The sequence below is a fragment of the Peromyscus eremicus genome, chromosome 1 (genome assembly GCF_949786415.1).
Source record: "Peromyscus eremicus chromosome 1, PerEre_H2_v1, whole genome shotgun sequence".
Lineage (NCBI taxonomy): Eukaryota > Metazoa > Chordata > Mammalia > Rodentia > Cricetidae > Peromyscus > Peromyscus eremicus.
Window position 1 is genome coordinate 188,549,811 of NC_081416.1, and position 25,849 is coordinate 188,575,659.

The 25,849-nt window shown below is 39.1% G+C and overlaps 1 pseudogene; it reads right to left on the reverse strand.

Annotated features, from left to right (window-relative positions):
* Positions 1-687: 687 nt before the first annotated feature.
* Positions 688-1,661, reverse strand: LOC131902677 (vomeronasal type-1 receptor 4-like; annotated as a pseudogene).
* Between the last annotated feature and the right edge of the window lie 24,188 nt (positions 1,662-25,849).

The window sequence follows — 25,849 nt, forward strand, 5'->3', positions numbered from 1 at the left end:
CCTAATTACGTTAGGTTCCATTTGGAAAATGTATGCAGAGCTGTATCCAAAGTGGAAAATTTCTTTCAGCCTTGGATGGGCCACTTGTGCATTAAACGGTGTTAAAGGTGTATGTCTGCTTTATACTGAGGACGTGACAAGGGAAGAAAGATACAATGTCACACTCACAAAGGGAAAGTAAATGCATGGTCAATTTTCATTTTAAAACAATGATGAGCAGCATAGAATGCAGCAGGGCAGGGAAACAAATAAGATGTAAGCATGGAGTTCAATTAAACCATTGTTTTGTTTATTTCAGGGCCAATCACCCAAAATCCAGAAAGCACAACACAAAGGGACATTGTACTTTTTAAACAATTATTTAATCTGAAAATTAAAGTTTATCTAATTTTTTGTTATCTTTTGATATTTACTTATGTTACACCCTCATCTAAATATATACCTTGATGTTTAATGGTCATGATTTAAATAAGTCCATTCACATGCTTGTGCAAAAAAATTACACACCAAATAACGTGTGTGTGTGTGTGTGTGTGTGTGTGTGTGTGCATGAACACACTCACCTGCATTCACAGCAATATGATGGTTCATCTGTAATAGCCTCAAAAGTCATGTGGCATGAGTGTCATTACGCTCACTATTCTTTGAGAATGACTCAATAACAAAGTAAGAACTGGGCAGCAGCTTTCAATTTAACTCTTGGTCAGAGACTTTGGCGAAATGTCTGTTCATTTTCAAGGGCAGGCAGTAGCTGGATATGGAGGAGTCACGGCTCATGAGGAGAAAAAGACAAACAGTGGGGAAAAATAGAGAGGCCATTGCAGTCACATGCACCAGAGACAATCTGGTATTATACACAAGAGTCACAAAAAATTGACAGGCAGAAGAGATTGTGTAAAAGGAGACAAAGGTAATGACCAGGAGAAGAATGGTTTTAGAGGCTCTGGACTCAGGGGAGGAACTGGAGGAGATGTTGGCCCTGGGCATTTGCTGCATCCTTTGCTTGTGCTTGTACAGTGTGATGACCATGGAGACACTGGCCCATAGCATAAGTCCCAGAAAAAGAATATCAGGAGCTGACAGCAATGCTGCATACAGGAAGTCACTGGTTTGGTCATGACGGACAGAATAGCAGTATAAATAGGATTTCAGACTTGCTGTGCTATCATTTCCGTATTTTGCTCTCATGTGCACAAGATTGATACTGCTTATAAGGAAATGAATTGCCCAGTTCAGGTACATAGAGTAACGGATGTACTTGTGTGAATTTATTTTAAGCTCTGAATACTTGTAATCCCTGGGGCTGATGATGGTGGCCTGAAAGACACTGAGGAAGCAGGTACTGCCAATACAAACACCCATACTTATTCTGTGAAAAGAGAAAACCAATTTGCATCCAGTATCATTGAGGAAATCTGTCAATCCAAAAGCTGCCATTGTGTGTGGCACTCCTTTAAATAGGACAGTTAAGATGTTGGCTACAATCAGGTGCATCAGAACCCAGTCTGTAGACCTTAACCTGTACCTTGCTAGGTAAAGAAACAGATAGTGGTAGAGAAGCAAGGGATTCCCCAGAAATCCAATAATAGCGACAAGATGACCACTCTTACAGACAGCTCACTGTCTGTCATGCTGCCAGTTTCTGAACTCAGACTGAGCATTTTGCATGAAAAGATAAGGTGGGGACCACATGCACTGTGTCACAGGACACAGGATAGTGATTATCAATTCTGAATGAGTCCACAAGATACATTCAACCTATAGGGCATCTACCACTTTGACATGAATGTCATACATGAAGGCAGTGGAATGGGGCACAAAGTGCTTCAATATTTTTAGATTCATACTCTTTGGAATGTGCAAAGGGGCAGTAATATCTCAACAGGACAGGAACAAAATATATCCAGTGGCCTGGCTCCTCCCTGAAACACAGTCACGACTCATTTTGAAACTTGGCCAATAATCAAATGACACATATTTTACTGTGAAAAACAAGCTTGAATCCATGTAAAATATGATAAGATGACAACAAAATTATTATTAATTTAAGATTACAGCTAATCTCTGTATTGACACCCAAATGAAGTGATTTTGGGACTAATGACACAAGCGTTCAGTTCTATAAATTAGGGCTGTAATTGTAACATGAAATGTAAAAAGTGAAAACTTCAAACATGGACAAAGTTGGAAGTGTAATTACTATGTTAATAAACATTAATGTTTAGAATATTTTAGATTCAGAGAAAAATTTAGGAACGAGTATAGGATATTCCATCGAATCCACCTATGTGTTTAGTCTTCCCATTTTCAATGTCCTGCACAAGCATAATTAATCGTCTATTTGAAGAGAATGTTTTCAAATATGTGACAAAAGATTTAATCCCAGTATTTGAGGGCATAAAGAAATAATATTTATTACTGCCTTCATTTAAATTCCTCTAACTACATCTACAGGAAAAATACTGTCATTTTTATTAATTTGGGTATTTTCAAACCATTAAGAATACTGTTTCCATTAATTACACCCTCACTCAGAGGCAGAGAAAATGTTTTGTGCAAATGAGACCTACATTTACATGCAACTGCAGGTAGGATTGTATTATTTTATGCAATGTGTTCTGCTTCAAATTACAATCATGAAGTTATGAGTTGTATCAATGGAAGTGCTAAAAATGTATTATGCTTATTAGATGGAGTTACAAATGATTATTACAAGAAATTTACTGTCATGAAAACGTACTTTTTTTTTTTTTTTGGTTTTTCGAGACAGGGTTTCTCTGTGTAGCTTTGCGCCTTTTCCTGGAACTCACTTGGTAGCCCAGGCTGGCCTCGAATTCACAGAGATCCACCTGGCTCTGCCTCCCGAGTGCTGGGATTAAAGGCTTGCACCACCACCACCCGGAGAACGTACTTTTTAATCTGCTTTCATTTATGAAAGTTACTTACAAATATTTTATAGAAAAATGTATACAAACCCATTTCAGAATCTATGACACAATACCCTGTGAAAGAATCATCTGTAGAGTTTATGACCAAGTCCATCATTGTGCACACTTACCACTGTGCATAAGAGCACCAAGGAGACTAATATTCATAGATATAAATTTCCCAAAAAGTTAAGCAGTGTCAATGGCCACAGTGACACTCCTTTATCAGGCACCCTACTAAAATCTCCTCATAATGGAAACCCTGCTTCCTTACAGAGACATTTTGAGACCCCCTAAGCAACAGACTTCTTTTCCAGTGTGACAGAGCACAGCAGGCACTGACGGTGTGGAATGGGCTAAGTCAGAATTAGGATGAAGTGCTTCTAGGACCCCACACTTCATTTCTCCCTGATCCATTTCTGTTCTCTGTGTCTTCTGTGTCCTTGCCATCATTCAGGTGGTCTCCTGATGTCATCTGTGATCACTTACCAAGACTCGCACGTTTTCTTTTCTTCTCTGATCTCAGGTTGCAGTCTGCCTCACTCTCAGCACCCCATCTCTTCCCAGCATGCTGATCGCAGCTCCATGGCCACAAAGATCTGGTCAGCTGGAGAGAAGGCAGCCAGTGCCTGAGATATGGTCTGTGATTCTGTGACCTCCCCTCCCCTCAGACCTGCAATTATTATTTTACTTGAAGTTGCAATGGACATTACAGGCTTGAGCAGGCAAGAACTTTGCTCTGAACTTTTGTCTCCTGGTGACCATTAGCAAAGAAGAATTGCAATTTCCTGCTGTTAGCTCTTAAGGGAATATTGTGAGTTCAGAGAAGTTGTTATCTGCTCTGTTTCCTAGAGGTGACAGGATCTCACTTTCACATATGAGGAGGTATTTATGATCTGTCTGAGATCTTTAACTGTGCTATGTATGTGCATTGTATTTTTTGATTGTCTGAGGTGTCCTGCACACAAATCTCATTTCCCTTCCTCATCTCAGTGGGTGCCATCATAATATATAGAATAAATTCAATGACAAATATACATTTTTTATATTTTCAAAGAGCATCATAAAATAACTGAATGCTGCAAATTCACCGTAGTGTTTACCAAATAAATGTAAGTCGTCCTAAATAATTTATTCATGTTGCTTTTACAACTGGAGTCAATTTGCAGATGGCATTTTGGGTGAAAATATCATTCATCAACTTTGTTTGGCATTAGTACCTGAAGGGAAAGAAATAGGATTTTGAAGAGAGTTACCTGTATGGATGATTAGTTCTGCTACCATAAGAAATGAGTTATTAATTTTTAAATTCATTTTTATATATTTTTGTTATTTTTTTAAAGGAAAGCAAACTTTTTCATTGTACACAGTACAGAATATAACGCAGCTCAGCAGGATGAAACAGCCCTGCGTAGCAGGGAGTATCTCAAATCAACTGGCAGGCTAAAGCCTTTCTGGACTGTAGATGTTCCACACTCTGGAAAAGAAGCATAGGAACGAAACAACCCCCACACCCTGAAGGAAACAGCCATCTGGGGGTACAGTAGTCCGTAGGGAATGCAAAGTGATGCTGCTATTCTGTGTCCCTTACAGCGCACAGTGCAGTCACAGAAGGACAGGGGGCAGCTCAGGTCACAGAAGGTTCTTTTCATACCCAGTAAAACAGCATAAATTCATTATAAAACCAAAACAGCCAAAAAAACTGCAAATCAGTATCAGTAAAGAGAGGAAGAGAAAAAAAAAACAGACAAACAGAAAAGCAATCTATACAGTATTTACAACAAATAAATCTCTAGTCAGCTGGGTAAAATTTGCTACTATGTATAGACTATGTGTAGGTTAGAAAACTATATGCTTTAGAAAAAAAAAGAATGTAGGCTGTGATTTTATGGGAATGTGTGTACCAGTGGACACAGGTGTCTATGTGAGCACCTACAAAACTGGAGGGAGAAGTAAGAAGAAATAGAGCCAGAAGATGTTTCACACACATAGTTGTAATACTCTCATGGCTTTCCTTGATGTGGAGAATGACTTCAGGTCCTTAGGCACAGACCTATGAGCCGGGATACTGAAGGTGTGAGGTGTGTATGCACTACATACTAAGAGTTGAGAACATCTGACATTTACCATGTTGACTGTTAAATAGATATTTTAATATACACATTTCACTTCAGAGTCATAGATACATCTGTTGAGATAGAAGCTTCTAGTGTAACTGTTGTATAGAGATATGTACATTCTTGTTACTTCCTACTTTATTGTGTTACCCAATTGTTACTCTACTAAAGAAATGTATTTCTTCACATAGTTTTGTTACATCATGCCACAGCACTGATCATACTGAGAACTGCTATCAGGGATAGAATGAGCAAGACACTTTCTACTGCTTGTAGAAATACACACAGGAGCAAAGACAGACTGTTTTACTTTGGAAAATATGTATCCATATTTAGAGGAATGAAACAGGATTCTTACAATCTTGACCTATTCAAAAGTCAAATCAACACAAACCAACTGGAAGCCATGGCATTCTAAAAGTTCAGAGGAGAAAGCCAGAGAAAATCTTCATGATACAACCAAATGCAAGGACTGTATGAATGACTACATTTGCATAGAGAACAATTTCCAAAATTGATGAGTGGCATTTCATGAAAGTGAAATGTTTCAACAGCCTTGCAGATTGTCCCGATTCCAATTTAAATTGTTTTTTGAAGGTCATCAGATGCTCATGCAACCTTTTTCTAAATGGACACTCCTTCTTGCCTTCTTGTACTCTCATTTCTCCTATTGACCACCACTTCTGCCTTTCCACAGAGGTTAATTTTTCTTATCTGTACTTTGAGAATATCTATGATGATCTACTAACCATCTTTTAAAGCACCCCTCTCCCAGTGCTCTCGTTCTACATTTCAGGCATCTATGGAACTATAAGTTCAACACAGGACAGTAGGGACTTGAAGTTATGACTAACCTATGAGAGAATGTGTGTGGCTTTTGTATTTCTGTACCTTTGTTACCACATTCAATATAAATGTTCTATTCAGTTCTATTCATTTATCTGCAAATTCCATAACTTTCTTTTATTCTTCATAGCCAAATTAAAATATTTTAGGTTTATGTAACACATGTAAATTATATATGCATTTTTAGAAACCCTTGGCTAAGAGTTAGAAAATTCTGCATTGTTTTCCAGGGAGACCTTAGATATTCCATCAATACAACATTGCCATTGTTCCTGTTGGATCATGAGATTTATATGATAATTGCTATAGACACCACATACTGTGATTTTGTGATAGGAAAATAAAGATGGGGTTGGGCTAGAGTACCCCTTCCTGCAGGACAGAACTCATGGTGCTAGAAGATTTTACGCAGTTTGCTGAGTGGAAAAAGTTATCCATGCTGTTACTCAGCTATGAACCTTAAAAACTATGATATCTACCTGACAAGTAAGCTATTCCCATTTGTACCATAATAGCTGAAGGGTTTTGCGATAACCAACCACTATTTGATTGGATGTGTGACAGACATCCCAGAAGGGAACCAGTACCCATTACTGTAGACCAGCTCAAAAGTCCCTGGTAACAAAAGTCAAAGGACATGAGGGGGAATTAATTCTACTGCTTAGGTAAAGTGACACTTCACAGAACCACATTCTAAATACATGCACTAATTTCAGAAGACAATGAAAATGCTAAGACATATTCAGAGAAGGGTCTTTTTCCAGTGAACTACAATGAACTCATAGAAAAATGGCCTCAAAGGAGCTGAGAATAAGTTAGAGCTAGTGCTTATTCTTTAGCAAGACATGTATACCTTCCTCTCCAAAGCTCAGAAAGCATTCAAGAGATGACATAAATAATGTAAGATTCAAAAGTTAAGTGAAGATAGAGCTGAACTGTTCCATCTTTAGCATATTACATAGCTTCAGAGTCATGAATTCTCAACCTTTATAGAGAATTGCACTTTGTCTGCACAAGAATGGGCCATCATCAAGGTAGGAAGGAAGGAAGAACTCAGAAGAACTATGTCTTACTGCTGAAATCTTTAGTATTGATAAGTTAGGAAGAGAGTTGTCTAAAATTTGTTGACCCCACTTAGATAAAATGGACAGTTCCAATCCAAGTAACACAGAAGGCATTGGCTAATCTAAACAGATCACAGAACAACACCAAAAGTCATGAACCTGAGAAAAGTAAAGATGTGGAGGAGGAGGCTTAACAAGGATGGGAGGGCAATAAGAAGGGATGGAGAGAGTGAACAGAATGTGTTATATACATACATGAAATTGGCAAATTACTGATTAATAATAAATAATAAAATCTTGAAAATAAAGGAAAACACACAGTAAATTAAAGAGATAGACTGTAGAATGTCAAAATGTTTGCTAGCTACACAACTAAGAGTATTAATATCTAGCATATATAAGAAATCCTAACAGTAAACATCATAATGAAATATGATATTTTCAATCAACCAGTGGCCAGTGTACATATGAAAAATTGTTCAACCTTACAATCCACCAGAGAAATGCAAATTAGATCTACAATTATATTTCACCTCTTCCCATTTTCAAATGTACATAGCTAAGAGGAAAAAATGCAAATAAAGCTGGAGAAAAAAGGAGCAGAACAGAAACCTTACACACTTCTGGAGGTAATATCAAATATTCAGTCTATTATGGATTTAAGTGGGAAATCTCCTCAAAAACAAAAACAAAACAAAACAAAACAAAACAAAAGAAAACAAAAAACCATCCCAAAAACCTACCACATGACACTGCTTTACTTTCCAAGGTATTTACCCAAAATACTCCAATTCAACGTAACACAGAGATGCCTGTACATCCATGTTTACAAAAGATTTTCTGGTATCCAAGTGATGAAAACAACTTAGATGTATATAAATACAGGAATGAGTGGAGATAATGTGATTCACAAACATACAGTAAGTTATTCTCATTAATAAGGGAGAATAACATTGTCATTTGCAGGAAAGTGAATGTAAATGAAGGGAATATATGAAATTAAATGCATCCCAAAGACACATATTACAGGTTTACTCTCATGTTCTCTTCTTAAACTCATACACTTAGATAAAATTATACACACACTTACATACACAGACAGCATGAAGTAATGGGAAAATTGCTCAGGGACAAAAAAAGGAACTAATGGGATAGGAAAGGGAGTGGAGGAAGTCTGGAAGCATGCAAGTCATGTGCTCATTAACATAAATACCTGCATTAAAATATCCTTACACATCCCAGTATAATTTTCAGGGAATATACAGAAATCAAACTTTGAATCACATATTGCTTAAAAAGCCTCCCAGGGCTAATAGCCCATATGACAATGTAGTTCTGAATGAGTATTTGACATAAATTACAAAGTAACAAATGAAGCATCTATAAAAATAGTCCTTGGGTATAATTGAGCATCCTTTGGGTGTACACCAAGAGTGGTACTGCTGAGTCTTGAGTGGATTGATCCCCAATGTTCCAAAGTGCCAATGTTCCTGTGAGCTTTGGCTTTATTTAAGCTCTGTTGACATTACTGGGGTTTATGACAATGGCTTGGGATACACTCAGGAGGTAGATGCTGCCAACAGACACATCTATGCCCACTCTGTGTAGATAGAAAAGAAGTTTGCATTGAAAAATGTGAGGTTCTCTTTCAGTCCTAATATTACCATTGTCTAGGGAAACTCCTATACACAGGCAAGTTAAGATGTTGCTTATGAGCCGGGCAGTGGTTGCACATGCCTTTAATGGCATCACTTGGGAGGCAGAGGCAGGTGGATCTCTGTGAGTTCAAGGCCAACTTGGTCTACAGAGTGAGTTCCAGGACAGGATCGAAAGATACACAGAGAAACCCTGTCTCAAAAAAAAAAAAAAATAGATGCTTATGTTCAAGTGCATCATAATCAGGTCTTTCATTTTTCAACCTGATCCCTATAAAACAAGTGTAGCTGGAGTTTTTCTCTCCAGCTCCCACCATGCCCCCACAGTCTCACAGCCCACATATAAAATAATCACGCAGACGCTTATATTACTTACAAACTGTGAGGCTGTGGCAGGCTTCTTGTTATCTAGTTCTTCTATCTTAAATTAACCCACTTCTATTAGTCTATAAGTTGCCATGTGGCTCATGGCTTACCGGTACCTTACATCTTCTCATGGCAGCAGCTGACAGCATCTCTCTGCCTCAACCTTCCACTTCCCACAATTCTCCTCTCTCCTTGTCCCGCCTATACTTTCTGCCTGGCTGTTGGCCAATCAGTGTTTTATTTATTAACCAATCAGAGCAACACATTTAATATACAGAACATCTTATCGCACTTCCCTTGTTCTTTTTTTTTTTTCAAAAAGGGAGGTTTTAACTTTCACATTGTAGAATTACAGATAACAAAACAATTATCAAGAAGGAATTGCAGTTATAATATCTAGTCTATTTATAATATCTATTTGGCAAAATTAAATAAGATATCCTATCTATCCTATACTTGTGAGTGTAAAGTTTGATATCTAACTTATCTCTTATCATAACTAAGGAAAAGTATAACTAGTCTTCAACTACATCAGAGACCTCGAGAAATGGAAGATGGATGCAAGCAACTTTCAGAAGTCTTGCAAGAGTAGATGGAGCAGCTGGCAGCCTGGACAGTCACCTAATGTTTCTCAGCATTGTTGGTGCATTCAAATTGGCTACAGGCCTAGAGTATCTGACAGACCATTTTCAGAAGCAGGAATTCTGAAAGACCATCTTACCCTGTCTTGGCAGAGTTCAGAAGTCACTTTTCTTTGTGTCTCCCTTTTCAGAAGGACAGCACTTATGTTGTCAGCAGTTGAGGCAAGGGCAGTTCTTTGCCCAGTAGGCCATTTTGTGCCAAGAAGACAAACTTCCAAATGGAAATGTCTTAGAAGCCCAATGTTCTCTCGGGATCAAATTGGTGCTGTCAGGAGCAATTGTGTCTCATGTCAACAGAATTCTAAGTTATTTAAATGCCATATTCTCTAGGTCTATGAAGTGTTTGAAGATTACCTGTCCATCTGAACTATGTATCTGTAAATATGGATAACATAACTAACATAACTATAGAGATGACAAGCATAGGTGACTATAAATCTATAAGTCTTATCTACCTAAAGAACCTAAGGACTAAGGCTTCATGTAAACAAGGTAGACAGTTTATAAGCAAATGTATGGTAAAGGATAATGACTTCAAAATTGTGACAATACACAAGATATTTATAACAGAGGTAGGAATGTATAGTGCAATATTAAATATGACAATAATCTTTTTTTTTTGTTAAGATTAAGTTATAATTTTTTTTAAAATACACCTAATAAATAATTTAGGTTTCAATATTAAAAAGAGAACCATGCAAATCATTCTGAGACAAAGCACTATGGGCAACTAATGACTGTTGGAAGAAGGGAAATTAGCTTCTCCAGGATGAGCTTGCTTATTGATTATCCAATGAAGAGTGGTCAGTTCTGAAACTATATACACACAATATAAAATGGATTCAGTGGATTGTATTATATATTTGTGTATACACATCATACATGAACACAAGCAATATAATAATAATCAAAGAAAAGAGGCTATCAAAGTGAGAGAGGGAGAGACATGGGGAAGTTTGAAGGAGGGAAGGGAGGAGGAAAAGTGATACAATTCTATTTAAGTTAAAATATATCTTAAAACAGATTAAGAAAAATTAATTCAAAGTAATAGAAATAATAGTAATAAAGAAAACCAAAAATCAATTGAAGAGTGGAAAAATATAGAGAAAATTAGTAAAAATAGAAATTGATTTTCTTACTTAAAAAATTTCTTTCCTTTTACTTACCAACCTTGTTCAAAATACAAGTTGATAAACATCAAGTCGGACTGATAAATGATGCAAATAAACACATAATAAATACAAGCAATGTAAGAAAGACTAACTTTAAATGCTGCATAGGTGATAAAAAGTTGAAAAGATCAGTTCTTGATAAACTATAAGTTATCAAAATTTACTAAGAATAAAATTAATGGGTTATCAAAGACATAGAAGTAGTCCTTTTTCTTAAGAAATTTTTTATTCATTTTACATACCAATCTCAGATCTCCCTCTTCCTTCTCCCACCCCTCCAGCCTTCTCCCACAGCTCACCCCCTATTCTCTCCTACAAGAAGGTAAGGAGAAGTAGTCTTTAATATGCAAGTTTTATTTCTAAATGCATTTCAGTGTTATACCTGGCTATTTTCTAGCTGAGCATGCTAGGGCATGTTTGAAATATTAGCCATTAAAAGGCTGAAAAATGGGTGATTATGAACAGGAATAGCTACATAGAGAACTCACGACGAGCTTTGGCTATATAATGAGAAATTATCAACAAAAAAATCTTACCAAGCAAATGAGAAAGAATTTTTGGGTTATGGTCTTCCCAGATGATACTCAGAAAACTACAAGAGAGTATATCTTGTATCATAATTCTTGAAAGTTAAATAACACTGTTGTATTAGTTATTATTCTATTGTAGTGATGAATTACCATGACCATAGCAACTTACAGATGAGTTTATTTTGGGTTCTAGTTGCAGAGGTGTAGCTAGAGATTTTTCTCTCTGGGTCCCACCTAGCCCCAGCAGTCTGACAGCCCACTTATAAAATAAACACACAGATGTTTATATTATTTAAACTGTTTGGCCTAATGGCTGAGGCTTCTTGTTAGCTGTTCTTATATCTTATATTAACTTATTTCTATTAATCTATACTTTGCCATGTGGTTCGTGACTTACTGGTACCTTACATCTTCCTTGTCCTGGTGGTGGCTGGCAGTATTTCTCTGACTCAGACTTCCACTTCCCAGAATTACTCTCCTCCTTGTCCCACCTATACTTCCTCCTGCCTGACTACTGGCCAATCAGTGTTTTATTTATTAACCAATCAGAGCAACACATTTGACATACAGAACATCCCACAGCACAGAGGTTTAAACTGCATCACAGCATGGACAGGATAAACAAGTAGCTGGATCAAGAAGACAAGAAATCACATCTTTTTTTTTTTTTTTTGAACTGTGATGCATTTTTTTTAAATTTTTATTTTGTAATAAAATTCAGTTCTACATATCAGCCACAGATTCCCTTGTTCTCCCCCCTCCCGCCCCCTCACCTTCTCCCCAGCCCGCCCCCCATTCCAATCTCCTCCAGGGCAAAGCCTTCCCCACAGACTGAGATCAACCTGGTGGACGCAGTCCAGGTAGGTCCAGTCCCCTCGTCCCAGGCCGAGCCAAGGGACCCTGCATAGGCCCCAGGTTTCAAACAGCCGACTCATGCAATGAGCACAGGACCCGGTCCCACTGCCTGGATGCCTCCCAAACAGATCAGGCCAATCAACTGTCTCACCCACTCAGAGGGCCTGATCCAGTTGGTGACCCCTCAGCCATTGGTTCATATTTCATGTGTTTCCGTTTGTTTGGCTATTTGTCTCTGTGCTTTATCCAACCTTGGTCTCAACAATTCTCGCTCATATAAATTCATGACAGTGCAAATTACAATGTAAATTATCTAAGGCTGCTATTTTACTAAATTTGTTTACTAGTATATACAATATTCTACCATAATATCTTATACTTATCCATTCCATTTCTTCTTTTCCTTTTTTAGACACTTTTTCTTTTCTTAAGGAGAATACCGAGTTTAGTATTTTCTTCCACCCCCAACCTTATAACCATCATCTATAACCCTGAGAATTATGAAACCTAAGGGAGAAGGGGAGTCGTTTTTTAGAATTGCTTCCTGTTGTTTAGGGGGTGATGGTATCTCTGTTGGGTACTGTAAGAAAGCTCAGATAGTTAAATCTCAGTTAGACTAATGGTAGGTTCTGCAGGAAGTCTCAGAGTAATGGGTAAGATTGTCTGAAATTCTGGAAAGAAGTGTAGTATGATGATGATTACCATGGCATCATTCTGGATTGGGTAGAGTTGTTGTTGTTGGGGCCCCATCTTCCTTCTAGAGACTTTGAAGATTGCTCTTGGAAAAACTTATTTTTTATCAAAATGGAAAGGTTGGATTTAAAGATGACATGACATGTAAGAAAGGATTCTGAGAAATCAAGAGTAAGCATGGAGAGAATTAGACTCTTGAAGACAGTGGTCCCTTTTTATTGGTTTCCTTCTGTCCCACACCAGAGGGCTCTTCTGATATGGGACTGAAGAATCTCTCAACCTTTTCTTGTAGCAATATGCTTGGGTTTAGAGAAGGAGTGAGCCCATTCCATCTCCAAAGCCAGCTTGGTTTATAATTGAATTGGAACCACAACTATTCTAGATTGATAGAGATATAGATGTTAGACAGTGAGATTTTACCCTGTGTAGTTTGATACCAATAGATTCTTTCTTTCTGCTGTAAACATCTGGATATCCAAGGCCTTATGATTTCTGGAAGACAGGTATTTCCATTATCCTGGAAAGACAAAAACAGAAGCCTACCCCAGTCTTTGATTGTTAAATTTTTCTTACAACTTGTAGAGATGTCACATTGGTGGATGAGCTCTTACTTCTTCTCCTCAAGGGGTTTCTCCTGTTCAAATCAAATTTTTGTTAATTTTGTTGGTATCCATAGCTTTTCTTATCATGCAGAATCAAAAGCCAAACCCCTTCCCCAACGTAGAACACATCCAGGTTTCTATTCTGAAGTCAACACATCTTTGAAATAAACCGGTTGGTTTAGTTCAGGAGCTTTGTCTGTTGTCCAATGTCTCTCCGCAGCTGTTGTTCCATTCTCATCAGTTCCATTTTTCAATTTTCATTTAGAAAATTCAAGGTTAATAAAGCACTATGCAATCTTTCTAGGAGTCATTGTTACCTGTTGCTGTTTATTTAGCATATCCTTTAAAATTCGATTGGATCTTTCTATGACTGCTTGGCCTGTGGGATTGTGTGTTATACTTGTAACATGCTTTATATTGTAATAAGCAAAGAACTGTCTCATTTTATTGAAGACATATACTGGGGCATTGTCTGTTTTAATTTGTACAGGTATTCCCATGATGGCCATAACTTCTAATAGGTGTGTAATCACAGAATCAGCCTTTTTAGAACTCGTAGGAGTTGCCCACTGAAATCCTGAATAGGTGTCAAAGGTATGGTGTACATACTTTAATCTTCCAAATTCTGCAAAAGGAAACACATCCATCTGCCCAGTTTCATTTCTTTGTATACCTTTTGGATTGCTCCATGTAGGTAATGGAGTTTGTGTAGCTAGAGATTTCCTGCCTGGCCCACAGTCAGGACAAATCTCTCTCACCTGCCAGTCCCACAGCCACTCAGACCCAACCAAGTCAACACAGAGACTTATATTGCTTACAAACTGTATGGCCGTGGCAGGCTTCTTGCTAACTGTTCTTATATCTTAAATTAATCCATTTCTATAAATCTATACCTTGTCACATGGCTCATGGCTTACCGGCATCTTCACATGCTGTTTGTCATTGTGGCAGCTGGCAGTGTCTCTTTCTGCCTTCCTGTTCTTTCTTTTCTCCTCTGTTAGTCCCGCCTATACTTCCTGCCTAGCCACTGGAAATCAGTGTTTTATTTATTGACCAATCAGAGCAACACATTTGCCATACAGAACATTCCACAGCAAGTTTGGTTATAAAAGGAACAAGTAGAACATTTTTTCACAATATCCTTAGCTTGTTGACAAGTGATGGAGAAATCCTTCTTCAAACCTTTGCTATTTACATCCCACAGTATTCCCCCTCCCTTTTTTTCAAAATGAAGGTTTTAATCTTAACAAAGTAAAATTACATATAATTTGGGAATTTGGGTGTAGCTTCTCTTAATACTTCCTGCTGGAGGGGGGCGCTGCATCTTATGGGGACACAAAGAATATTTAAGGATTATGGAATAGTCCATGAGGCTGTATTGTTTGATCCAGTTGCCTTTGAACCATTCTGGATGTTGGATCATCTGGGCCTTGGTGTCATCAGAGACATTTCAGGGGGTCTTGGCTGGTCAAACCTGATGTATCTTAATCTGGAACAAATCCATAGCCTTTGGCTTTCTGTGGGAACAAAAGCAAAGACTCCTTTCCCAAGCAACACATCCTTACATCCAAATTTTGAAGTCAAGGTGTCTTTAAAATATACATATTGGTTTAACTCAACATCTTTTACGATCAAATGTTTTTCTGCAGTTAAAAATCCCAAAAACAATACAGATTCTCTGTGTAATATTCATCTTTACATGGCTTATTTTTTATATTAATTTTACTGTCTCTTTAAAAACTTTATTTTTTAAAACTATGTGTTTGTTTATATAACTGTATATATCACCTTTTTTTGTCTTTTTCAAGCCTATGTATATTTTATACACATTGTAAACTATTACATCTGAATCTGTCTTATTGTGAATCTATTGCTTTAAACTGCAGCATTTGTAAGACTGAAACAGCGCTATGGGTGCTGGCTCTGCCTGCCTCAGGTTCCCAACATGGTGGTGGTACATTTACGGCCAGCTCTGGGAGCTATCATGGATCTATGCTTTTATCCAAGCAGCGTGTAGCCCAGAAACCTCTTTTTTTTTTTTTTGTTTTGTACTAGCAAAGGCTAAATCCACCATGCAGCTTAATGTGCCACTTGCAGAGGCCTCATTCCCGCCATACTGCAGGTCGAGAACCCATGCCAGGAACCCACAAGTAGCTCAAACTGGCAGCTGCCACTCATTTGAGAGAGACAATTAGGAAACTGTTTTTAGCTCTGTTTTAGAATCTTTTCTCAGGTTTTAGGTGGAAACTCTTGCCAACTCATTGGGCACCATTTGTAGCTAGAGTTTTCCTGCCTGGCCCAGAGTCAGGACAAATCTCTCTCACCTGCCAGTCCCACAGCTGCTCAGACCTGACCAAGTAAACACAGAGACATATTGCTTACAAACTGTATGGCCATGGCAGGCTTCTTGCTAACTGTTCTTATATCTTAAATTAATCAATTTCTATAAATCTATACCTTGCCATGTGGCTCGTGGCTTATCAGCATCTTCACATGCTGTTTGTCATCACAGCAGCTGGCAGTGTCTCTTTCTGCCTTCCTGTTCTTTCTTTTCTCCTCTCTGTTAGTCCCACCTATACTTTCCACCTAGCCACTGGCCAATCAGTGTGTTATTTATTGACCAATCAGAGCAACACATTTGCCATACAGAACATCCCACAGCAAGTTTGCTTATAAAAGGAACAAGTAGAACATTTTTTCACAATATCCTTAGCTTGTTGTCAAGTGATGGAGAAATCCTTCTTCAAACCTTTGCTATTTACATGGCGCTTCTTAAGAAATTCTGAGGCTTCTAGCACATTACCTATTAGTAACTGATCAATGTCATCATTACCTTGTGCTAGAGGTCCTGGCAGACCTGTATGGGATCTGATATGTGTTATATATATAGGATGTTCCCTTTTTCTGATGATTTCCTGCAATTGTATGAATAATGAAGTTAATTCTGTGTTATCAGGAATAAATTTACCAGTTTCAATATGTAAAACAACTCTCTCTGCATTTTGAGAGTCAGTGACTATATTGAGGGGTTCTGTGAAGTCCATCAGTACCATAAGAATGGCATACAGTTCTGCCTTTTGTACAGAGCTGTATTGACTTTGTACCGCTTTAGGTAAGTCTCCTGATTTGTATCCTGCTTTCCCTGATTTATTTGCATCAGTATAGAATGTGAGGACTTCAGAAATTGGCTTTTGTCATACAATGTGAGAAAGGACCCATTCAGTCTTCTTTATGAATTCTATTCTTTTGCTTTTGGGATAGTGGTTGTTAATCTCTCCCAAGAAGTTACTGCAGGCTCTCTGCCAGTATTCATTATCTTTCCATAATGATGAAATTTCTCATTAGTTAAAGGTACTACAATTTCTGCTGGGTCCATTCCTGTCAACTGGCAAAGTCTTAGTTTACCTTTTTGAATCAAATCAGAGATCTTTTCTATGTGAGTCTTTAATTTCTTATTGGTTTATGTAATAGGAATATCCATTCAAATATAATATCTTCCCTCTTCATTAAAATACCTGTTGGGGAATGTCTGGAGGGGAATAAGACAAGAATGCATTTAAGTTCTGGATCCACATGATCCACATGTGCTTCTCGAATTGTCTTTTCTACTAGAGCCAATTCCTTCTCAGCTTCGGCTGACAATTCTCTTGGATTATTTAATTCTTTGTCCCGTTCTAGAATATCAGCCAAATTTTGTAGTCCATCTTTGGGTATTCCCATGATACCCAGTAAGTTGGAAATGCTTCCTAACAACTTTTTAAAATCATTAAGAGTCTTCAATCGATCTCTCCTTAGTTGTACCTTTTGGGGTCTAGTTTTTTGTAGCTCTATCTTATATCCTAAGTAATTAATAGAATCTCTTCTTTGTATTTTTTTCAGGAGCAATTTTCAGTCTCCAATGAGGCAAAACTTTTTTTTTACTTCTTCAAACATGTTTTTCAATATGTCTAACTTTGGATCAGCTAATAAGATTTCATCCATATAGTGATAAATATGGATTGTGAAAACTTTACACGAATTATCTTCAATGGTTTTTGGCACAAAGTATTGTCACAAAGTAGGGCTGTTTAACATTCCCTGCGAAAGGACCTTCCATTGATATGTCTTGACTGGCTGGGAATTGTTATAATTAGATACTGTGAAGGCAAATTTTTCTATATTATTTTCATGTAAGGGTATTGTAAAGAGACAGTCTTTTAATTCAATAACTATTATAGGCCATTCTTTAGGTAGCAGAGAGGGCAAGGGCATCCCAGTCTGTAGGGAGCCCATTGGCTGAATTACTTTATTAATAGCTCTCAGATTTGTCAGCATTCTCCAATTACCAGACTTTTTTTTAAATAACAAATACAGGAGAATTCCAAGAGCTGGTAGATTCTTCAATGTGTTGAGTATTTAACTGCTCTTGAACCAGCTGTTCTAAAGCTCGTAGCTTCTTTTTTGTCAATGACCATTGTCCAACCCAGACAGGTTTATTAATTAGCCATTTTAAAGGTAAGGCAGTTGGTACTTCTGAGAGTTCAACAGCAGTTGTGCTCTGTTTGTGAACAGCCTGAATGGTTGGTAACTGTTTTTTATAGCATGCTATGTTATTATTCCTAGAAACATACGTTGATCTGTATTCCTGTTCTGAGAGTGTAGGAATTTTAATCTGGGTATTCCACTGTTGTAACAGATCTTGGCCCCAAAGATTTACTACTACATTTGCTACACCTTTCCCAGACCTTGTAAACTATCCCTTCACTTGTAAGTTACCCCATAAAATAAAACTCATTTTTATCGACGTGGAGTGGCCTTAATAGTTTCACCAATAAATAAGGCCAGGGAAAATGATAGAGGATAGAGTTCCTGTCTAAGACTCCAGCTTCAGTGTGTAATAAGATCACACCCCACAGCCGTGTCACTGGTTACCATGCTGTCAGTTCCTGCTGTCTGAGTCACAGGGTCTTGCCTAGGGAGACGAGGCAGAAACTGTAGGTATTAAATCAAATGAAGTATAGCATTTTCTATCCACACATAGTCAGACTAGGAACATTTTCATTCACACTTTCAGGCTTCCAGGACTTGCAATGCAAGTTTGGAGAGAATACATGATATAAACTTCTCTGCTAGAGAGAAAGCACACTTTACTGTTAACTAAAGACACATCCTACACAGCAGGGGCTCCCTTCCAGCCCTCAGATAGAGATAAACTACAACCAAACACCTGTTTTCACAGAGAAATCCTTTATTAAGTGGGGAAGAAGAGTTAATATGGCAGCTTTCTGGCTCAGGCAGAAAAAACCAGCAGCAAATGACCTTGTACCTGTAATGTTTATAAGGAGAAAAAGGGGAGGTCTGTGTTAGAATATGTTAGAATGTAGTGGTATATTTTGACTTGGGCATGTTAATTAGGTTAACCAAAGGTGGCTTTTGGTTGCTGGACTTTAATAATGTGATAGCTGGACCGTGGTAGTCAGCCTCAGGAAGAGGAAATGACCAAATAAGGAAATAGACCTTGGTGGCTAGCTTTAGGAATTCAATCTAATTAATGGTTTTTAGCAAAGCAGAGGGAATAAGGGAGAAAGGCAAGGGCTGGCACAGGCATGCTTGCCATGCTTGAGATGGCCAGAGTCCATTTGGTCCCACCTTCTTGTTTTATTATTGAGTCATTTGGTATCTTGTCAGTGGTCCTCATTTTCTCTGTCTGCTTCCTGCTGTCATTGATGCATAGTTGTTAGAGGACACAGGAAAGCTGGGTTGTTGGTCAAGACTGGGAAGAATTGGCTGTGTCAGTCTGATGTCTAGGTTCTGTGGGACCATCCTATGCTAAGCAAGTGTAGTCTGTGAGGCTGAACTAGGATGTAGATTCCAAAGAAACAGCTGTGACTGGTTCTGGTGTTTCCTGGAGTAGTCTGTAGTTGATTTGAAATCTGTTAGGGCAGATAGACTAGGGACAAATGTGAAGTTAAGAAGTTTAGAAAAAAGTTTTTTTCTCTTGGATGTACATTTGAAATTGTTAAATTGATGTCTCAGGTTGTTGGGAAAAGGAGTCCCAAGACCAGGGAAAAGGGGAGAGATCCACCCTTGGGAACAGGATATCTGCAGGAAAACTTAGGCTGTTGATTAATGGGAGTACTTATTTGGAGTTTATTTGAGACTTCTTGAAAGGAACCAGGAAAGCTAACATTGCTTACATGTGGATAGTTGGGTAACACCTGTTATCTGAAAGCATAGTAGGGTTGTGTAGGAGAGAATACAATTTGAGAGGCTTCTATTTTAGCAGAATAGTCTTTTTGGGGTGTTCAGGTGGATTTTAAAATTAAGTGTGGTAGGAACATGTGTGAATAGGGAGGCTCTCAGCAAATGGTGAGAGAGATTGTCTGTTGTTAGTGTCCATGAGAAGTCTTTCAAAGGACCACTGACCCATACATAGCCAGCAAGAGCATTTAATTCTCGAGACTAAAAAAGATCAAGCTTGCTGGGGTTGCACATCTGTGACAAAGGCAATATGGCAACCCTAAGGGAAGCTTGCAGGCTCCTTTCATATGCAGCTAGAGGGATTCTAAAGGCAGTGAGGTCATTCTATCTTGGGTTGGCTTACATTAGCGACAACTATATTAGTACATTCCTGATTTGTTAGGGCTAGCAGGAGTTGGATAAGGCTATATATTTTCCATTTTTGAGCAAGTTTGAACAAGTTCCTGACTCTGTCCTTATTTGGTTATTGCCCTGAGATACTGCAGGGGCTGACTCAGGCCTAGTATTGCAGTTTCCCTCATCCTTGCTGTTGGAGGCGTTGGTGACTCATTGTCCTTTGTTCATGACTTCTCAGAAACTGTCCAGTTTCAAGAGGCAGAAATTGAAGCCTAGTTATTGAGTTGGTAGGAGCCTGCCATGGTAGTTGCCTGGCCTTCTCATCTGCAGCCAGTTTTGTGGTTGGTGTGAAAAGGTTAAGAGAGCTTGGCTTTGGATCCCAAAGGAGGACTTGGATGGTTAAGGGGATAATCAGTCAGTAGTGTGGGTGGGGCATTGGCAACTGGGTTATGGGAAGTGAGAGAGACTGTGACTAACAAAGGGCTTTGTAGAGAGGCACAAAGAAAGTAGTAGAGGCATTAAAGGAGGAATCAGTGAAGTTTAGGAGAGATTTTGTTGGATGACATTGGTCCAAATGAGCATTTGGACATGAGAGAGTGTGTGTGTAAGAGATGAGATAGCTTGGGTTTATTTATGTCTTGTAATTGGGTGTGTGTGATTTGTTCAGAGTGTTTGCTGTTTAATGAATTTAGGGGAGTTAATTGGTGTTAAATGTTTGGCAATCATTTGTGCAGAGTAAAAGTAGGGGTATGAGTAGAGATATAAGCTTTGTGAGGAATAGGTGATCATGAGGGAACAGAAGTGGAGGGTGAGGAGGAGTATTGATAACGAAGGGGTCAGTCTGCTGGAGGGATATAGGAGTGTCTTGGGAACTGTTGTCATAAAAAAGGCAACATTTTTGTCAATTCTGGAGTGATCTTCCTTTCTTAGTAAGGGAATAGAACATGAGGGAATGAGGAAAAAAACCTTGAAAGGAGCAAGTTAAGGGAGAAGTGTGGAAGGCTCTGCAGGACTGGCAATGTATTCTGACTATTGGTGAGGGTGAGGGGTGAGTGGGGCCCAAACAGTAGCAGCAAGGGGAGAAGAGAAATCTGAATCAACTTTTCATTTACCATAAATCATTTTCTCAGACCCATAAATGAGTTCACAAATCTTCCTGACTTACTTAAACTTTTTTGTCTTCAGACCTTAACACATACTGTCCTACCTGGCAGCATTTATTTCCTTGACTTATATAACTTACTTGTCTGTTTGTCATAACCTTTAGAAACTCATCTTTGTCAGTGGGAAGCCTGTCTGTCAGCAAGGCAAACTGTATGTGTGAAATGGACTGACCAGGCAACTGGGGTTTGCTGTTGTTAAGGCTGCAGCTGGTCATCAGTGTCCTTAGGGATATCTGTGGGATAAATTTGAGAACGAAGTATAATTTAAATGGTTTTTGTATTAATTAAATGACAGTGACTTATTTAGACAGTCATTGAGACTTATGTGGTTCATTACAGTAGCAGTAGTCAGTCTTCAGAGGTCAGAAAAGGGTAGCATTTAATCTTTAGTTGTTCCACAGAGCAGCAGGCCTTTGTCTGGTCAGACTCAGGTCTGGAAATTCTTCCTATACTGAAAGAACTTCTAAAAATTGACCTTATTTTGATGAGACAGAGTACAGAAGACAATCCAGAAGTGTCCACAGTTGTAGCATGAATCTTAAAAGTTCTTATTAATAAAATCAAACCTGAGGCCAGTTATTGGGGTGAATGCTGGAAGGTCAGAGAGACAGAACAAGCCACAGCTAACCTCACCTGGCCAACTTCTCGGCTGGTCTTGTTTCCTCAGAATGGAAGCCTCTATGTCTTCAACCCAATGGCTCTCAGCCGAAGTGCTGCTAGAAGCCTGAAAGCTTAACCAGCCAAAAGCTTAACCAGGCAAAATGCTGCTAGTTTCAGGTCCTCATGCCTTATAAACCTTTCTGCTTTCTACTACCACTCCCTGGGATTAAAGGCTGCTTTCTGGGATTAAAGGCGTGAGACACCATGCCTGGCTGATTCCAATGCAGCCTTGAACTCACAGAGATCCGGAGGGATTTCTGTCTCTGGAATGCTAGGATTAAAGGTGTATGCTAACATTTTCTAGCCTAAGTATCTTGTGGCTTTTCTATTCTCTGACCCCAGATAAGTATATTAAATATTTTGGGGAACAAAATACCACGACACACAGTTTGTGCTGGTTCCTGGTGACATGTGAGGCATGGTGCAGTTTTTCCCAGTGGTTAGTGTTACCACAGACTGGGTAGAGTCCTTGGCACAGTGTTCTATCTGTCTTCTTTGAAGACCATAACACTTTTTTGTTGTTGTTGTTGGGTGGGGGAGGGTCTCTGTTTATTGTGGGAAGTTTTTAAATGAGCATTATAAATGCCATATTTAGCAGATTATTAGGGTCCTGGAGAAGCCCCACAAAAGACCACCATCCACATATGCAGTCAGTGAGAGTGTTTATTATCTGGAGAGTAAAGGTACCAGTGTGCTGGGGCTGCACATCTGACACAAAGGCAAAATGCTGGGTGACCCTGGGAGAAGCTTGCAGTCTCCTTTTTTACACAGCTGAAAGGATTTCTAAGGCGGTTAGCTCATTTTCTCTATAATTGGCTTAAGTGAGTGGCAATTATGTCAGTACATTTCTAATTGGCTATGGCTAGCAGGGGCTGGCTAAGGGTATAGCTTTTCCAATTGGGAGCAGACATGGACAAGTCCCAGGCTTTGTCCTTATTTGGCTATTATCTTGAGCTATTGTGGTGGGTGTTGGCACAGGCCTGGTACATGCATTTCTCCTCATCTTCACTGTCAGGGGTATTGGTGGGTGATTGATTGCCCTTTGTTTGCGGCTTCCTCAGAAACTGTCTGCTCAGTTTCAAGGAGCAGGTTCTGAGGCCACATTCTTATCTGAGTTATTAGGAGCCTATCATGATATTTGCCCGGCCTTCTCACAGAACTCTGAGGAGTTTCAGGAACAAGTATCTATCTAGCATACCTGATTTTCATATATGTATAAAGGCTAAAAAGCTTATTTTTGTAATTAATTATGACTATAAGTATACTTATGACCAGATTACAGAATATGATTTTGTGTGAGGTAATTGATAATTAACACGTATGTTTTAATTATCTTTAACTTTTCATAATAAGTTAATATAGGTGTAAGATTAGAACTTGAGGAAAAAGAACATAAACCATAAATGTAGCACATTTTTGTCACTACAGAACATACAGAATACCACAGTTTTTGTATGATTAGGTTCAAACTGAAGGCAGCACCAGGACAAGAGTTAATAATTTGGGAGAGTTTTAAGGGTCTTGGTGGAGGGAGGTGTTATTAAAAGGCTGTGAATTGTACTGTAGCTTACTTGCTTACTTGGTCATCAACAGTGGAGAAGCTGGCTTTGAGAAGGGAGTGGGGAGCAAAGGCAGCAAGCTACTGGACAAAGCTGTAACAGTGTAACACTGGAGGAAGAGCTGACATGGCAGCAAGAGTGGCCAGATGGGTGGGGAATTTGGTTTTATGGCTGAGGGGTGGGTGGTGTTGGAAAGAAGGGAGGGGGCTTTTTAGATGGATGGCAGCAAGGAGAGAGGGAAGGGCTGTTGGAATTGTGCAGCTGGAGCAATTCTGGGACCCACAGCCACGGAGGAGGCAGGAGAGATGGCATCGGGGTTTCAGTGCCCTATATGGGTCTAAGTATGCTGCAGAAGTTCCAGGAGGGAAGAGAGTGACTGGTTGTTAAGGAGTGTTGGAGAGGCTGATGTGCTCTATACAAGAACACTGGTATCTACCCACCAAGCCAGGCTGAACCTTGCAGAGTTGGAGGGGCTGACCTGGGAATGAGTGTGGACCAGCCCAATGGCAAGGAGAAGGATGGATTATTAGGAGTAGCAGGGCACTGCTGGAGCATCACCAGAGCTTGGGGCAAAGGCTGAAAGGAAGCAGGGACTATGGCACCTGTGAACAGTGGGGACTTTAGGAGTGGGTATAGCAGCTCCAGTCTGAGGACTGTGGTCTATGGTATCACTGCTCAGACTGAAGCTGGAAATCAGACTGGCTCTGTGGCATCATGTGCTGGATGGAGAAGGGGGTAGGGCTGGATGTACGGGCAGCAGAGCAGCTGGTGGGCATGGAGGGCCTTGCAGTAAGTATTCCTGCAGCACAGAGAGGATTAAAAAGACCAAAAAATGGTACAGAAGGTTACAAAGTTCATAGAATATATGAGTCACACAGAGGGCTTGGGGGCAGACAGAAGAGAAAGCAGAGACACATTCAGTTGCTAAAGTTTTTGTGGGGGGCTAATGTGCATGATTAATATGAGTTTTTAGGTTGGGGCAGAGTGTTTCCATCACCAATGGTGGCTAGAGAGTCACATGGATGAAGGAGTGGGGAGGGTGGCAGAGGAAGGAGCCTGTTCAGAAGGCAACTGATGATAAGAAGGAGGACGGGGTTTATCGGCTAGATTGAAAGGCTTCAATTTTAGGAACAGAAGAATCAGGGAGAGTGGCTGAGGACTTGAAAGCAAGGGGGCGTGGGATGGTGAGCAGCACACATACAGGGAGGGTGCGGAGTGGAGGAAGGAAAAATCAGAGACACAAGGGTCTTCTTCCATTGTCCTTTGCACTCAAAAAAGTTGTAAAGTCCCTGAAGAATTTTAGGATCCAAAGAGCTCTTAGGTGACCATTTATATTGATTATTTATTGGATATAGAGCTTAGGTACTATATTGAACCACCTTAGGAAATTTGATGTCTGAGAGTTTCTAGCCATTTGAGATTCCGGAGGAGACATCTTAAAGTTTAGTCAGTCAGAAAGGAGGGGGCAGAACCCATCACCCTTAGTGGTAGGTGGGCCAAAGTCAAGAAACAAGGTCTCCCTATGTCTCTAGGGGCTGAGGAAAGGTCTCTAGGAGGAAGGGGGTTTTCACCCAGGGCTCAGTCACCAAGAGGAAACCCAGAATGAATTCTGGAAAACCAGAATGAATTCTGAACCTGTTGACAGGTTTTATTCAGAGGGGAAAAGGGCACCAGATTCCCCCGGTGCATCCACCCAAAGTGAAAGGGGAAGCCTCCTACCAAACCAGACTGGACTGAATGTGCCTAGCTAACGTCCAGTTCATGGGGAGTCTACCACAGACAGTGAAGGTCATGGTGGGGTGCAATCTCCCTAATTCCACAGGACAGAGTGGGGACACTGGACACTCAACAGCTGTCACCCAATTACCTGAGGACTGAAAACATACATAAAAGTAACATAAAAACACAGCAGGTTTTATTTAAGAATATGTATGTATATATGTGTATATATAGGCATACAATAACAATTAGTGAATAAAAGAGGCAAAGAATAAAGTAATGGACAGGTATATGAGCAAGGTTAAAGGGACAAAAGGAAAAGGGGAAATGATGCTATTATATTATAAATTCAAAAACTAAAAGAAAAAAATCATGTATAATGGACCAAAAGTATTGGCTCTTTTCATATTGAGAGACATATATCAATTATTGTAGAGGTAACATGAAGTTTTGAGCATGAGAATCACTGTAATAGACTTCTGTCTATCTTCTGATAGTATATTTTTATCAAATTATAAGGGAAACTGAGGGTCACAATTGAATTAAACAAAAGATGAGAATTTCGATTTTTCTATAAACACTATAAGACTCTTCCAACTTGTAAATTACCACCAAACTATTGTATATTTGGACAATAAAAAAGGCTTTATGGGAGATTAAAACAGCACTAACTTGAGGGTTCAGGTTAGAAATTCACAATTACT